At 42.6% G+C, this 18297-nt stretch overlaps 1 long non-coding RNA gene across 1 annotated transcript; it reads right to left on the bottom strand.

Moving 5' to 3' along the window:
- Positions 1-15444: 15444 nt before the first annotated feature.
- LOC131231203 (uncharacterized) lies at positions 15445-17929 on the bottom strand. Its single transcript, XR_009164243.1, has 2 exons — positions 17850-17929; positions 15445-15684 (listed from the first exon to the last, which is right to left on the bottom strand). It is a non-coding gene; the product is annotated as an uncharacterized LOC131231203 (long non-coding RNA).
- Positions 17930-18297: the final 368 nt, after the last annotated feature.

Raw genomic sequence — 18297 nt, 5'->3', positions numbered from 1 at the left:
TGTTCGGGTAAATACGAACAGACAGATATAGTAGGTTTGAATCCAATACGTCAAACTTCTGCCTGGCCGGGCAGTGAGTTTACTAGTCTCCTTCTCAATCCTAGTGAGTATCGATCTTCTACTTCATCAGGGCATTGAGATCATTGTAGTCATTAGAATTTAGAATTTACGTCAAACCGCGTATACTTCGTTTAGATATGGTCCCGTCAGTTCGTGTTCCCGATCATTCTATTCAGTTAGACATGTTATTTAATTTCCTATTTTCCTAAAGAATAGGCTTAAATGGTTCCTTATGCTTTATCATTGCATTTTAGCCATCTGAGTACTATCTGAAAATCTATAATCTACTCATTTCTAATTATTCTAGTCACATTACGACGCATTCTAAAAATTTTCATAATCCTTACTAACTTCTGGTAACTACTAAAGAAGATTTATAAAGGTCGTACCTTGGTGGCTGTAGTCGTTGTACTAAAGGGAAGATCCTCTCATCTCATCGCTTCTTAAAACACTACTTCAAGAAGTGACCTGGCCTTCCACAATAGTCGCAAATCTTACCCTGACCTGAAGAATGAGTTGGGTGAGGCACCATACTCTTCTCAACCATAAGAGATGCAATTGGCATTGTCTTAGCTTTGCTTGCCGAACCTTGAATAAGAGCACGTGTTTTGGCCTTACGCTCGAAGTCATTCTCTATTCGCATGGACTTGTCCATGAGATCAGTGAAGTCAGTAAAGTCAAAGGTGCACAATCTCGACTGGATTTCGGGTCGGAACCTTCCATAAACTTTTCCAATTTATATTCTTCGTCCTCAACAACCTTTGGTATATATCGTGACAATTCATCGAAGCGCGCTTCATATTTTGACACTGTCGTATTCCCTTGTTCCAATCTGAGAAACTCGGATATTTTCTCGTGACGATAGCACGGAGGAAAGTATTTTTCATTGAACCTTCTCTTAAACTCGTTCCAAGTCCACTCATAGTCAAATGGGACTCTTCTTACCACGCCTTCCCACCATATATCACCCTCGCCTTCCAAGGCATATGTGGCAAGAATAACCTTTTGGACATCCCAACAACCCAGCAATCTCATCATCTTAGCCATTTTATTCAGCTAATGTTCTACTAGAACTGGATCTGGTGCTCCTGAGAAGGATGGCAGCCTCAGCCTCTGAAACCTTTCAAACATATCTATCCTACTAATTTCTTCAGTCTTCGAGGTCGATGCATCCATATTACGTTGGAGAGCTTCTAACAATGAGGCGATCGAAGCCTATTGTTGTATTATGACAGTAGTCAGTTGACTAATAACATCGCCAGGTGGGGTTTCAGGTTGCGCATTTGGTGGAGGTGTAGGAGAGCGCTCAGGGCTCCCTTCCTTAGCCACCTCGTCTGTCGACGAAGTTAGTTCGCAATCTTGAACGACGGGAATTTGAGGCCATAATCCTGTTAAAAGAAGGGATTCATTATGGTTATGCCCTCATAAGTTTTAAACAAGTCTTAACCAAAGATCGTAAGGCAGCTTATATGAATTATACAACTGGAGCATTGTTCAAGTCGATGGGTGCTTGTCAAATGTAACACTCCGTGTTTTCAGGACCCGAGTATATGACTCGTTTCTCAAAAACACGAGTGTTAACCTTAAAGGATGGTCAAATTCAAGTATTTTTTTTTCAACTATCAGAGTAAGCAAATGAGCGTAGAGTAGACAATTAACATAAGAGAAATTTCATTATCATTTAAACATACAAGCAGCCCATAATGACTTATACAAACCAATGTCTCAACATTAACGATTACAAGGTTTGTGTACATAAGAAATAACAGAAAGCATATAAATGTAAGCTGCATGACCACGCAGGTCCTCTTAGCAATACGGTCGTGCATCCATGGTACCTGCACAACTCCTCATCAAGTCTGATCATATACATCATCTGGACCACCTGTTCTACCTGTATGGTTGTATATTTGATGGATGAGTGGCCAGCTCAGTGTGAATTTCCCTCAAGATTACACACTGCCGCATTAGGTAAGCATAATTATAAAACAACAAAGCAATCAAAATAATACATGATACAATCTTTTTAAATGGATGGATGCATGAATGCACATTGGCCTGGAGATGCACATCCAGCCAGACTTGGGCTCGTCACCCATGCAAATCATCGACCTGGAAAAATCATCTAGTCGGACAGGGGTCGATAGTCGGTGGTATGGGAGCTAGCGAAATGATACTCCGAAGATCCTAAGGGCACGTGTTACAGCATCCAGATTAACCACCTGTCATCACCAACATGCTATAGATGCATGATTAGCAAAACCGTTATTAGTCCAGTTACAATCAGCCAATTTAGGTAGGCTCAAGGTCATTATGGGGAGCTAAGAGCCCAGTGAGGCTAGCAGCTCAGGCATAGTGTCTCATTACCACCCTCCTCAGCTCATTAGGCTACCACCTTAGGATGTTTAATGGAAAATTGCCGACTAGTGGTCAATCATATTACAACATATGGGGCTTGCCATCGCATGGTTGCACAGTATAAAAACATCGAGCCCATATAGGAAAAATATCAGGACAAGGACACATACGGCGATATCAAAGCAAGACACATAAGGCAAATATCAAAATAGGCCACATAAGGCGAGTGTCAAAATCATGCGATAAAAGACCATCCTTGAAAACCGTTGGACACAACAACCCTGGATGGTAGGCCCACATCACTGGTTAATTTAAACCACCATTTAATAACCATTAAGTTGAAGGTCCATTACTATCACAACCAGTCGGGTTACATCCCAAGTATGGGTGTACTCATATAGGTGGGGGGTTTCCCACCGGTGTATTAATTCAAGTTCCATCAGCAATCTACAAATAATCCACAAGCATGAATAAATATGCAGGATAAACATTAAGCATGTAATATAGCAATTTAATTCCAACAATTAACACGTGTGACCATGAAATGGATATATTAATTATAAGTTAAAATAAAAACTATAACTTAAGCTAATGGGAAAATGAAAAGTTCAAGGGGAAGAATCATCACCTATATGGTGGTTCATGAACTCGGTATGAGTTTTCTTATGGCCCGGGGTCACTTAAAGAATCTCCTAAAAATTACATTTCACGTTGTCAGGTATTTCCACGGCTTGAATTAACAGATATATCATAATGAAGTCCCGTGGATGGTGCGGATATGCAACACATCATGCGGTGGGCCTTACCCGTCCAGAGGGCGTGGATGTATACATCAAGGGTAGGGCCCATCGCCGCATGGTCGGTGTAATTTAATTCTTATGTTAGGTTGGGATCCACCGTACAATGGCACAGGTAAAACAGTTATGGTGGGATCCACCGCACAGGTGGATAGTGGGACGAATCATGCATATCAGGGTGGAGTCCACATGTTCAGAAGGTAGCTTGGTATCTCGGCCATCGCTGACCAATCATGGGGGCGTGTCTATCGAACGGTACAGATGACACTGACGCCACCCATGACAGTACCCACACTTCGTGTTAGCCAACCCGCCAGAGGTCGACACCAAAACCTCAAGTGTTGTAACGAGGCATCTTTATTCAATCTGTTAGTGGAGCCATGCACCTGGGTGTTTAGATTCAGCTTCGAACATCCACAGATGGACGGTTTGGAGACGCCATAGACGGATGGTCAGGGATCAATGGTCTTTTAACGAGTGGATGCATAGTACATGTATTAGGGTGGGTCCCACCCCCTGGAAAAATAGGAGTGCAATAAGGTGGACCACGCTGACCTTGGATGGTCTGGATACACCACTCACGCAGTGTGGAGCCCACATGCTGACATGATGGGTCACGTGTGTGGCCTACCTGCTGGAATATGGTGAGGCCCACCAACAATGGTGCTGGCCCCTGGTGTCATGGTATGGTCGACGATGACTTATATGATGGCCCACCTAATCTGAGAGGACCTAGGTGCGGCTCCACCCTCAGCCGTTGCAAGGTGCGGCCCACCTGTGCGCTATAGGGTGCAGCCCGCCTGGTTTTCCTCCTCCATTTAGTAAGGCCCACCTGCAAGTTGGTGAGGCCCAGCTGAACTAGGAGAGGCCCAAAGCCTATTTGACACTTCTACTGCCAACGTGCTCGACCATATTTGCAGGCCGATTTTCAGCCGTTTTCTCAGGCCAGAGACACCCTTCCATCTGGACCGTTAGTGAGGCTAATCCCAGCCCCAAATCGAGGTTTTTATAGGGACGGGAACGGCTAGGACTTGGTCTGTTTTCAGGCCTGCCATCGGCCTAGCCAAGGGACCTTTTCCCCGCTGCTCGTAAGCTGAAATCTCGGTCGTTCCATGCTAAAATCTCCAGCTGTCTTTCTGATGATGCCGTGTTTATGATCTCATCTGTGTTTAGGCTTAGCATTTGGCTAATTCCCAGCCGTTTTTAACTGAATACACAACTGCTCACAGGTCACGTTTCAGCGCGACTTCATGCTGGGAAACAACTGTTATCAGGTTGTGTTTTCAGCCATAAACAGAGACTGTTTTTAGAAGGCTGTACGTGGCCTGAGCAAGGTGTGATGGGGCTTGTTTTGAGCTCATTTTTGAGTCCCAGAAGAGTGGAGGGAAGGTTTCTACCTGCTACAACCGAATCCGACCCGAGCTCGGGCTGTCACGCGCACACCCACCTTCTTCTTCTTCCTCCTCTCTTTTCTTTCTCTCTCCCACTCAGGTGGTGATGCTGTGATCCCACACTGACTCAGCTTGGTCTGGTTTTCACGGACTGAGTTGGAGTAGTGTGCTCCAAGCTCACCAACGGCGCACACTCTTCCTCTCCATTTTCTCGATCTCTCTCCTTCCTCTCTGTTTTCTCTCTCTCTTTTCTCACTGTGTGGAAATCAAGAGAGTATTGGTGCTTATTTATAGGTAGGGCAAGGCAACCGTTGATCGGTCAGGATTTAGTCTGCCTGAAATCATCACTCAAAACCGCGGGTAGAAACCGAAACCGGCCCCCAATTTTGCTTTGTCAGGGAACCCTAAACCTCATAGGGAATGGATGGCTATGATGGGTTCATTTGAGAGGCTGAGATTGAAGGAAGCTAGCTGTGAGGGTTGCCGGTTCGGCAGCGAAATGATTAGTGATAGTTTCCGAAAAGAAACTCTGAACCGCACACACTCTCCTTGCACCTGATGTTGTGTGCAGACACATGCGCTTGAATTTACAAAAACAATGTGGTTCCGGTCAGTCTTGGCATACCATCACGATGGACGGCTTGGATTGTCCTAACAGGGCCGGATAGTGGGCCACTGATCAAAGTTCACAGATGATGGCCCATCCGCTGCTGTGCCGAAAGGAAGAGAGAAGTTTCTGTTTTAGGGGAACACGGGTCAAAGGCTCTGACCAAGTGTCCTCTACTCGGTGCACGGCGAGTGCACATCTCTTCTATGCATTCACGTTGTGAGGTGGGGCCCATTGTGATGTATGTGAGAAGTCTACTCCGTCCATCTTTCTAGGGAGCTCTTCCAAGGGGTCTCGGGCCGTTGATCAGGCCGATCTAATGTCTAGGTGGGCCATACGGGTCGATTCCTAGCTCTAACGGTGGATTCTCGTCGATCTAATGGTTAGATTGTTCTGAAATTGAATGTCAACAGCTAAAATAGTCGCTGGAATTTACCAGACGATTGGGTCCACATGTTGTAAGGACATGGTGGTGGAAACCACAGTCACTTCTGGTTTCTGAATGTTTCTTCACGTTGCTGTTCAAAATAGGTGGGGTCCACCTGTGATGATCTTTCAGAGAATCCATGCCATTCACCACTTTTGTATCGTTATGTTAGGACACGGGGTCAAATATGAGACCATTTAGTTAGTCGAGTAAGTCATACGGTGTGTCCAATAGCAACCAACACTCACCGTTAAACCCCAAGAGATGTAGCTTGCTATGAAAATTTGAATGAATTGAGTTATTTTGTGTGAAGTCCACTTTACTACTTGTAATTGTACGATCCGCTCTGTTCATTGTGTTTAACATGCCCTGCTAGGATTAAGGTCTAAATATGGGGCAGATCTGTTGATCGGGTGGGCCATACTATCTGATCAAGCATCAATGGTGTCATATAGTGTCATTCACTATTTACGAACTCCCATCCATTTCTCAACCGGCATCCGACGCCCGTTATGTCGAAATGTGCCGTCCGAATGTATTGAAATTTGGCGAACATGCATCATTTTTCGTACTCCTGTGATCCAGTTTGGGTCCCGATCGCCTGAGGATGAATAAAATATTCTTTTAATGGCTAATATATTTTAAAATTGTAAAATAATATTTGTATACCTCTAATCAATAAGTTACCGGACAGTTTGGACTTAGAACCTAAGATCTTCATGATAATCGGTTTACTGTAATGTTCTTGTGGCCCGTTTGGCAGATCCGAATATGATTGGGGGTTAGATGACTAGATAAAAATAAGGGAACTTGATGGTTAGCATTCTTACTATGTATGTAGGTAGGTATACGGTCAGTTTCATAAACGGATAATATGTAAAGCGGATTTCAGGAGGATTAGGGGTAAAGCATGTGTATCGTCGGATTAGAGTGTCTTATTCACACATATAGGTTTCTCATATTATAATTCTAATGGTGGGTTAAGCATATTCATATGGTATGAACAAGATGAACGAATCAGAATCTTGGTCTGATAAGTGTACGGACGGATGTAGGGATCAAGTAGCTAAATTAATGTGATCTAAGGGCTGAAATTTGATGTATACTGTTAAGTTATGATAATTAGGCCTGGTATAAAGTTTCACACGAAACGGATCATGAAAACCTTGTGAGTTGGAATTCAGGGTATAAGTTGACGGCATTTTCATAATTATTGCTGATCTAAGAGTTTTGTAAAATCTAATGGCTCCACATAGTTATAGGTACGTTACTAAGAAATTCTTACAAAAGAACGTATATCTAAATCATTATGGATAGGGAGTTTATCCGTCGTTTCGTTCAAGGGAAAATTACTTCCGTAAAATCACGTGATGAATGGCCTTGTTTTGAAATTCAAGGGCCAGATGGCTTATTGATGGAGATTATACTAGACGGCCGAGATGCATAGATTGTGGGTCACTAGATGATGTTGTGTAAGGTAAGTCACGTGTGTTTCCACACATATGTAGACAAATTTATACTTCCACTGTAACACCTGTGTGCTGAAAGGTATGGGGCATTACAATCTACCCCCCTTAATGAGAATTTCGTCCCAAAATTCATTACTTTAACGATGATTGTTAGCGGTAATTTGTTTTACGGTGTCTAATAGCTTTCCTACTAGGTTTATTTGTGTGCGCAAGTGCCTATGACTTACCACTAGAACACGAATCATTCCATCTACCCCCCCTTGAAAAAGGTTTACCAGCGAGATTTGATAATACTCGCCCTAATCATTAACGATATAAGTAGAAGGGTTATCCTAATGGTGTATCCTATCTCGTACGTGTCTGAGTGTGAAATCACATCTTCCATCAAGAGATCTCTAATTCATCAAGTCTCTAGGCTAGTTAATGGGCTAATGTGTATGGGTCCCAGAAAAACTTACAACTCTTCTCAGTGCCCACCAAAACTAGCAATTTATTTTTATGCTTACCAATCATATGGTTTCCTGTGTTCGAGCTATCACAGACAAATGGTTGTAGTGGGTTTGAGTTCGATACATCGATCCTTTGCCTACGTAGAACAGAGGATTACTAGTATCAATTCATAATCCTACTAAATCTCGATCCTTTGCTTGATCAGGGCATTGAGATCAATGAGACTTGCTAAGACTTAGAATTTAGGTCAAACCGCATACCCATCGCATAAACATGATTCCATCAATCCGTGACCCTGATTACTCTAAGCTCATGGGAAATATCATTTGGCCATTTATTTCCATAACGAATAAGACTGGCCTATTAAGCTTCCAAAGCGCACGCTGATTGTCTAAACACAAAATCTTAGGACCAAGGCTTCCACATGAAATCTAAGTTTGAATTTTTTTTTCAAGTTCACCTAGAATTTCAAACCTAGTCTCGGTATGCTTAGCCTATGGTTGAAATTTTACTTAAAATTCTATAACTTTACCTCTAGTCACTTCTATGTGCTGTAAATTTCGAGAGATATTGCCTCTAACTAAAGAGATGTATTAGGGAATTCAATCCACAACCCCTAATATGATTCCTTAAATTTATGAAGTGCTTATGTTCAACTTAACGTACAATGTGGTGGGTCGTACAAAGTCTAAGTTCGACCCATTTGATTGATTATTACGATAGTGTTATATCTGACCATGAAATCTTAGGAAAATTCATATCCTGAATTTCTAGAAAATTTTCATTTGGAAGTTAAGTACAAAAATGTTCTGGTTTGGTCCTTTTATACATCATAGTGTCCATTTGTACCTCCACAATACTTAAGTTTGGTTTCTAATTCCAAATGACTAAACCTAAAATCTTCCAGGGGCACCTACACTCATTTCTAAGTCCTATAGTTATCAAAACAATCTTTCAAGGAGCCTAGAGTTTGAAGTCTCTATGGTTACAATTTTCTCTTATTTTAAGGGAATTTCACCCAAGTTCAAATGTCTAAACCTAAGATGTCCAAAGGGGCCTAAGGTTTTGAGTTCCTATATTCTCAATTGCTCCTGGCTACAGGGAAAGTTCACAAAAGTTCAAATGGTTACTCTAAAAATTTCTAAAGGGACCTAAGTTTCGGTTCCTACATTCTCAAAACTCTTCTACGTCTAAGGGAATTCACCTAAATGCAACGTTCTGATTTTAAACATCCTAACTCGAGACATTTAAGGCTTGTATAAGATCAATTTCCAAGGCTAAGTTTGTCCAAACTATGCTTTGATACCAACTGTAATGCCCCATGTTTTCAGGATCCGAGTAAATGACTCGTTTCCCAATAACACGAATGTTAACCTTAAAGGATGGTCAAATTCGAGTATTTTTTTCAACTATCAGAGTAAGCAGATGAGCATAGAGTGGACAATCAACATAAGAGAAATTTCATTATCATTCAAACATACAAGCAGCCCATAATGACTTATACAAACCAATGTCTCAACATTAACGATTATAATGTTTGTGTACACAAGAAATAACAGAAAGCATATAAATGTAAGCTGCATGACCACACAGCTCCTCTTAGCAATACGACCGTGCATCCATGGCACCTGCACAACTCCTCATCAAGTCTGATCATATACATCATCTGGGCCACCTGTTCTACCTGTACGATTGTATATTTAATGGATGAGTGGCCAGCTCAGTGTAAATTCTCCTCAAGATTACACACTGTCGCATTAGGTAAGCATAGTTATAAAATAACAAAGTAATCAAAACAATACATGATGCAATCTTTTTAAATGCATAGATGCATGAATGCACATTGGCCTGGGGATGCACATCCAGCCGGACTTGAGCTCGCCACCCATGCAAATTATCGACCTGGAAAAATCATCCAGTCGAACAGGGGTCGATAGTCGGTGGTCTGGGAGCTAGCGAAACGATACCCCCAAAGATCCTAAGGGCACATGCTATAACATCCAGATTAGCCACCCGTCATCGCCAACATGCTATGGATACATGATTAGCCAAACTGTTATTAGTCCAGTTACAATCAGCTAATTTAGGTAAGCTCAAGGTCATTACGGGAAGCTCTGAGCCCAGCTTAGGCTGACAGCTCGGGTATAGTGTCCCATTACCACCATCCCCAGCTCATGAGGCTATTACCTTAGGATGTTTAATGGAAAACCGTTGACTAGTGGTCAATCATATTATAACATATGGGGCTTGCTATCGCATGATTGCACAGTACAAAAACATCTAGCCTATATAGGGAAATACCCGGACAAGGACACATACGACGATATCAAAGTAAGACGCATAAGGCAAATATCAAAATAAGCCACATAGGGCGAGTATCAAAATCATGCGATAAAAGACCATCCTTGAAAACCGTTAGACACAACAACCCTATATGGTAGGCCCACATCACTGGTTAATTTAAACCACCATTTAATAACCACTAAGCCGAAGGTCCATTACTATCACAACCAGTCGGGTTACATCCCAAGTATGGGTGTACACGTATAAGTGGGGGGTTTCCCACTGGTGTATCAATTCAATTTCCATAAGCAATCCACAAATAATCCACAAGCATGAATAAATATATAGGATAAATATTAAGCATGTAATATAATAATTTAATTCCAACAATCAACACATGTGACCATGAAATGAATATATTAATTATATGTTAAAATAAAAACTATAACTTAAGCTAATAAGAAAATGGAAAGCTCAAGGGGAAGAATCATCACCTGTATGGTGGTGTTCACAAACTCGGTCTGAGTTTCCTAGTAGCCCGGGGTCACTTAAAGAATCTCCTAAAAATTACAGTTCACGTTGTCAGGTATTTCCACAGCTTGAATTAAGAGATATAACATAATAAAGTCCCGTGGATGGTGCGGATATGCAACACATCATGCGGTGGGCCTTACCCGTCCAGAGGGCGTGGACGTATACATCAAGGGTACGGCCCACCGCCGCATGGTCGGTGTAATTTCGTTCTTATGTCAGGTTGGGATCCACTGTACAATGGCACGGGTAAAACAGTTATGGTGGGATCCACCGCACGGGTGGATAGTGGGACGAATCATGCATATCAGGGTGGAGTCCACATGTTCAGAAGGTAGCTTGGTATCTCGGCCATCCCTGACCAATCATGGGGGCGTGTCTATCGAACGGTACAGATGACACTGACGCCACCCATGACAGTACCCACACTTCGTGTTAGCCACCCCGCTAGAGGTCGACACCAAAACCTCAAAGTGTTGTAACGAGGCATCTGTGTTCAATCTGTTAGTGGAGCCATGCACCTGGGTGTTTAGATTCAGCTTCAGACATCCACAGATGGACGGTTTGGAGACGCCATTAACGGATGGTCAGGGATCAATGGTCTTTTGAGGAGTGGATGCATAGTACTTGTACTAGGGTGGGTCCCACCCGTTGGCAAAATAGGAGTGCAGTAAGGTGGACCACGCTGACCTTAGATGGTCTGGATACACCACTCAGCTGACATGGTGGGTCACGTGTGTGGACTACCCGCTGGAATATGGTGAGGCCCACCAACAATGGTGCTGGCCCCTGGTGTCTTGGCGTGGTCGACGATGACTTATATGATGTGGCCCACCTAATCAGAGGACCCAGGTGCGGCTCCACCCTCAGCTGTTGCAAGGTGCGGCCCACCTGTGCGCTGTAGGGTGCGGCCCGCCTGGTTTTTCTCCTCCATTTAGTAAGGCCCACCTGTAAGTTGGTGAGTCCCAACTGAACTTGGTGAGGCCCAAAACCTGTTTGACACTTCTACTGCCAATGTGCTCGACCATATTTGCAAGCCGATTTTCAGCCGTTTTCTCAGGCCAGAGGCACCCTTCCATCTGGACTGTTAGTGAGGCTAATCCCAGCCCCAAATCGAGGTTTTTATAGGGACGGGAACTGCCAGGACTTGGTCCATTTTCAGGACTGCCATCGGCCTAGCCAAGGGACCTTTTCCCCGCTGCTAGTAAGCTGAAATCTCAGTCGTTCCATGCTAAAATCTCCAGCTGTCTTTCTGTTGATGTCGTGTTTACGATCTCATCCATCTTTAGGCTTAGCATTTGGCTAATTCCCAGCTGTTTTTAACTGAATACACAACTGCTCACTGGTCACGTTTTAGCTCGACTTCATGCTGGGAAACAACTGTTATCAGGTTGTGTTTTCAGCCACAAACAGAGCCTGTTTTTAGAAGGCTGTACGTGGCGTGAGCAAGGTGTGATGGGGCTTGTTTTGAGCTCGTTTTAGAGTCCCAGAAGAGTGGAGGGAAGGTTTCTACCTGCTACAGCCGAATCCGACCCAGGCTCGGGCTGTCATGCGCACACCCACCTTCTTCTTCTTCCTCCTCTCTTTTCTTTCTCTCTCCCACTCAGGTGGTGATGCTGTGATCCCACACTGACTCGGCTCGGTTCAGTTTTCATGGACTGAGTTGGGGCAGTGTGCTCCAATCTCACCAACGACGCACACTCTTCCTCTCCATTTTCTCCCTCTCTCTCCTTCCTCTCTGTTTTCTCTCTCTCTCTGTTATCTGTGTGGAAATCAAGAGAGTATTGGTGCTTATTTATAGGCAGGGCAAGGCAACCATTGATTGGTCAGGATTTAGTCTGCCTGAAATCGTCACTCAAAACCACGGGTAGAAACCAAAACCGGCCCCCCGTTTTGCTTTCTCAGGGAACCTTAAACCTCATGGGAAATGGATGGCTATGATGGGTTCATTCCAGAGGCTGAGATTGAAGGAAGCTAGCTGTGAGGGTTGCCGGTTCGGCAGCGAAATGATTGGTGAAAGTTTTCATTTTCAGAAACTCTGAACTGCACACACTCTCCTTGCACCTGATGTTGTGTGCACACACATGCACCTGAATTTACAAAAACAACGTGGTTCCGGTCAGTCTTGGCATACCATCACGATGGACGGCTTGGATTTTCCTAACAGGGCCGAACGGTGGGCCACTGATCAAAGTTCTCGGACGATGGCCCGTCCGCTGTCAGCGCCAAAAGGAAGAGAGAAGTTTCTCTTTTAGGGGAACAAAGGTCAGAGGCTCAGACCGAGTGTCCCCTGCTCGGTGCACGGCGAGTGCACATCTCTTCTGTGCATTTGCGCTGTGAGGTGGGGCCCATCGTGATGTATGTGAGAAGTCAACTCCGTCCATCCTTCTAGGGAGCTCTTCCAAGGGGTCATAGGCCGTTGATCAGGTCGATCTAATGTCTAGGTGGGCCATACGGGTCGATTCCTAGCTCTAACGGTGGATTCTCGTCGATCTAATGGTTAGATTGTTCTGAAATTTACTAGACGATTGGGTCCACATGTTGTAGAGACATAGTGGTGGAAACCACAGTCACTTCAGGTTTCTGAATGTTTCTTCACGTTGCTGTTCAAAATAGGTAGGGTCCACCTGTGATGATCTTTCAGAGAATCCGCGCTATTCACCACTTTTGTATCGCTATGTTAGGACACGGGGTCATATATGAGACGATTTGGTTAGTCGAGTAACCCGTATGGTGTGTCCAATAGCAACTAACACTCACCGTTAAACCCCAGCTTGCTGTGAAAATTTGAATGAATTGAGTTATTTTGTGTGAAGTCCACTTTACTACTTGTAGTTGTACGATCCGCTCTGTTCATTGTGTTTAACATGCCCTGCTAGGATTAAGGTCTAAAAATGGGGCAGATCTGTTGATCGGGTGGGCCATACTATCCGATCAAGCAACAATGGTGTCATGTAGTGTTATTTACGAACTCACCATCCATTTCTCAACCGGCATCCGATGCTCGTTATGTCGAAATGTACCGTCTAAATGTCTTGAAATTTGACGAACATGCATTATTTTTCGTGCTCTTTCCTGTGATCCAGTTTGGGTCCCGATCTCCCGAGGATGAATAAGATATTATTTTAATGGCTAATATACTTCAAAATTCTAAAATAATATTTGTACACCTCTAATCAACAAGTTACCAGGCAGTTTGGACTTAGAACCTAAGATCTTCATGATGATCGGTTTACCTTGATGTTCTTGTGGCCCATTTGGTAGATTTGAATATGACTGAGGGTCAGATGACTAGCTAAAAATAAGGAAACTTGATGGTTAACACTCTTATTATGGATGTAGGTGGGTTATATGGTTAGTTTCATAAACGGATAATATGTAAAGCTGGTTTCAGGAGGATTAGGGGTAAAGCATGTGGATCGTCGGATTAGAGTGTCTTATTCACACGTATAGGTTTTTCAGATTATAATTCTAATGGTAGGTTAAGCATATTCATATGGTGTGAACAAGATGAACGGATCAGAATCTTGGTCTAATAAGTGTACGGATGGATGTAGGGATAAAGTAGCTAAATTAATGTGATCTAAGGGCTGAAATTTAATGTGTATAGTTAATTTATGATAATTAGGCCTGGTATAAAGTTTCACACGAAACGGATCATGAGAACCTTGTGAGTTGGAATTCAGGGTATAAGTTGATGGCATTTTCGTAATTATTGTTGATCTAAGAGTTTTGTGAAATCTAATGGCTCCACATAGTTATAGGTACGTTACTAAGCAATTCTTACAAAAGAACATATATCTAAATCATTATGGATAGGGAGTTTATCCATCGTTTTATTGAAGGCAAAATTACTTACGTCAAATCACGTGACGAATGGCCTTGTTTTGAAATTCAAGGGCCATATGGCTTATCGATGGAGATTATACTAGACGGCCAAGAGGCATAGATTGTGGGTCACTAGGTGATGATGTGTAAGGTAAGTCACATGTGTTTCCACACACGTGTAGACAGATTTAGACTTCCACTATAACACCCGTGTACTGAAAGGTACGGGGCGTTACATCAAACCTCTATCTTTTACGATTAGTTGTAACTAGACTCCAAAGATTTTTGGATGGCCCTTCTAGCTATCACGCAAACTGTAACCCAAGTCTTCTAGTTCTCGGCCTATAGTAAAGGTTCTATGAACATCTCATGGTTATATTAGCGTTTCACGATAGATTACAAGGGGTCTAACTTACAAGTTCATGAATGTAACCAAACCTTCCATAACATTTAAAATTTGTTTCTAAGCTCAATGACTATCCTAGAATTCCTTATGGGAGCCTAAAATTTCTACACCGGGATTTGGGTTTAAATATGTTAAACTTTCCTAAGTTTTCAAGGCTAGTCTCAACAAGCCTAGCCTAGGGCTGGAATTTCGCCTAAAATTCTAAATTCTTACGGTTTGTTATTTCCATTCGTTAGAACATACAAGAGATGCATTAAGGGATTTAAATTACAAGATCCTAGCTTGATTCCTTAGGCTTGTAAAGTGCTTATGTTTGATTTAATGCACATCATGGTGAGTACTTATTTCCTTATGGTACCTGAGTTTAGTCCCTAGTTTCAAACATCTATAATTTACAAGGGAACCTAAGTTCTTGCTTCTAAGTTCAAATGGCTAAGCCTAGAATCACAAGGGACCATAAAATTTAAGTTGCTAGATTCAACGATCACAATTCACAAAGGTACTTAGGGTTGTGCTCCTAAGGTCAAATGGTTAACCCTAAGCATTTCAAGGGATCCTAAAGTTTTGATTTCTAGGTTCACAGGATACCCTAAAGCCAAGGGGATGAAATCTAACTTCCAGTCTCAAATTTTGCCAATGAAACTTTAGGTTATTTGAAATCGCATAAGTCCTATTTTTCCCAAGGCCTGGTTTATTTAGACTCGCTCTGATGCCACCTGTAACGCCCCGTGTTTTCAGGACCTGAGTATATAACCCGTTTCCCAAAAACCTGAGTGTTAGCTTATAAAATCTAGTGTAAATTTGAATCATTTATCATTAATTAGAATTAACAACAGCGAAGCTAGATTAAACCATGCATTGTATGAAAATATTCTGATCATTACAAAATTCCAAATGTAGCGCCCATACAGGACTTATACAATCTCAAATAACAAAATTCAAGTAAGTGAAAGTATGAGTCTATCAACTAGTAGTGGAGATCAATGCGGGCCGCAAGGACCCCGCCTAGCTCCCTAGCTACTCGATCTGCTCCATCAACCTAGTGAACAGCATCGGTTCGCCCTATACCTGCATCAACTATTACGGTTTGATAGCGTCAATGTCTATTGCAGTAAGGAGCACCATCTAAGATTACATACTAATCATTCATAATCCAATATAGATTGCAAGTCATGAAATTGGATACACTAAACAGGGCGTTTCATAATTATACTCATATTAAGAAAATCGCACCAATCAACAGAATTTCGTCACAAACAAAATATAATGACAGTCGTAATACGAGGAAATATGTCCAGATAACCAAACAAATCAAACATACGATTTTTTTATTGCGCCCGAAATCACATTGTACGTGAATCCGCAAGATGGCTAGAAAATCGAGAAGCGAACGTCATCTCCACTCGGAAATCATGGTATAAGTGGAATTTGCAAGGCGAATAGAAAATCACCCTTTAACCCCCACTTCAACCGGCAATCAGGTCGTACGTGAACTCCGCAAGATGGCTAGTAAATCGATAAGCGAACCTCAACTCCACCCGAAAATCATGGTATGACTGACACCACAGATGAAGAGACAAACAACATGCAAACCCTAGACCACCCGAAAATCATGTCGTACGTGAACACTGCAAGATGGCTAGAAAACTGATAAGCGAACTTCAGCTCCACCCAAAAATCATGGTACGACTGAACTCCGTAAGATGGCTAGGAAACAATGGATGTGTAAATGTAACCAATAAGCCACAAAGGGCAAATGTGGACTGCAAGATCATTATTCCAAGGTAAGTTCCATTCAGTTCATCATTCAAGCACAAGTGGTAACATATTAATGAATTAATACATATACAATAAAGGATAACAAGTTATCATCGAACCATTCATGCATATTGTAATTTAAAAGAAATGTTTATCATCCAATACATGAATTAACTATACCATAAGTTAGAATAATCTATAATAAAGTAATAAACTCAGTTAAGGGAATCATGCCATCATCTATATCTAGATTGATAAAATCAAGTGGAAAGCTCAAAGGGTGAGTCCTCACCTCAGAGCGCAGCTTCAATCGAGAATAGACTCCAATATGAACAAAAATGAGAAACTCCAAATCCCTACATTTCAGTCAAAATTTAACTTAATTAAACCCAACTTAAATACTAATCTAAAATCTATTAGGAGCATGGAGACTAAATCGCCTTGATTTACAATTCACCTGGCCCTAGGGGCGATTTGGCCCATCTTCAACTCAAGTGAATAAAGTCCTAATTGTGGATTTTGAATACCTTACTTCACTTGAAACAATGTGATTAGAGACCAAATCATCACTTTAATAGAATGATTTTACCTACTAATCAAGGGAAATAAGTCACCTGATTTGACCCAACCCGGTGTCGAGTTCAACCATGAAATGGTGAGGGAACGTTAACCCGAACATGACCGATCCCAACTCACATCAATTGCTACTAAAACTAGCCTACTAAAGGCCAATGACTCAGTGAAGATCCATTAAGTTGAGAAGACATTTCCTTGACCTGGTGTTGCTCAACTTAGTGGAAAAATCGAGTCATCTATGAATCCAGCTATCAAGCCAAGCTTTCTGATGTAAACTTATGGTAACAGGCCCAACCCAGTACTCTCTTGAAGCTTGGCTTCGAAGAAGGATACCAAGTCGACTTGCTATCAACCAAAGAGTAGCGCCAAGACCCTAGGCGCCCTCAAATTCTCTCCTTCTCCTCTATCTTCCTCTCCAAATCCATGTCGCATGTTTCTCAAGTATCTTTTATGGTGTATGGTAAGACGAGTATCATATATTTAATCCACATGGATTTTGGTACAAACATTCTAAAAATCCCATGCTATATTCGATTGCAATGTGGACCTCTGTTGTCTTTTTGACCTTCCGTCAAATGACATGGTGAGAATGAGGCGCCATGGGTTAGTAAAACAACAATGGAGAGAGAGTATCAATCAGGACCATCCGTCTACTGGGATAGGCCATGGATGACCTATGCTCCAAAAAAAATCAAACTGAACAGAGGATCCTAGCCACTGCTTTAAAAAGTGTAAAACATTTGGACGGTCCCAATTGTTAGATCACACTCCATGTTCTCAATGCAGAGTCATCCGACTGTTAGACCGGCACGGTTCTGTACACGTGTTGAGGTCCCCATGGTTTGGTGATCTAAATCGTTTATCTGATGAGAGAAATTTTTGAGGAAGGAGAGCCAGGAGTACCTTACCCAGACCGAGTCTGACCCGGTTTGGCGCTTTGAGCGAACTCAGCCTGAGCTCAGTTCGAGCCCAGCTGGTGCGGCAATGGCAGGCGGCACCAATTGGTGCAAACAGAAGAAAGGGGACGACGTCCTCTCTCTCTCTCTCTCTCTCTCTCTCTCTCTCTCTCTCTCTCTCCTTCTTCTTTATTCCTTCCTCAAATAGATCCAGCAATGCCTAAATCAGACCAGCGTTTGAGTCATGTTTGACTCAACTGAGTCGGGTAGGAGTAGCAGCCACGCCCGAAATCCTTCTTTGTCTCTCTCTGTCACCTTCCTTTCTCCTTCTTCCTTCTCATTTGAAAGCTCAAGAAGGCTTGCCTGAACCTAGATTTGGACAGTCCAAATCTGTTGGTGTGGCAGCGGCGGAAAGAGGACGCTGCTCTCTCTCACGTTCCCTCTCTCGTTCTCCTCCCCT

This window comes from Magnolia sinica, chromosome 17 (assembly GCF_029962835.1).
Source record: "Magnolia sinica isolate HGM2019 chromosome 17, MsV1, whole genome shotgun sequence".
Lineage (NCBI taxonomy): Eukaryota > Viridiplantae > Streptophyta > Magnoliopsida > Magnoliales > Magnoliaceae > Magnolia > Magnolia sinica.
This window is presented reverse-complemented; position numbering and strand designations above follow the sequence as displayed.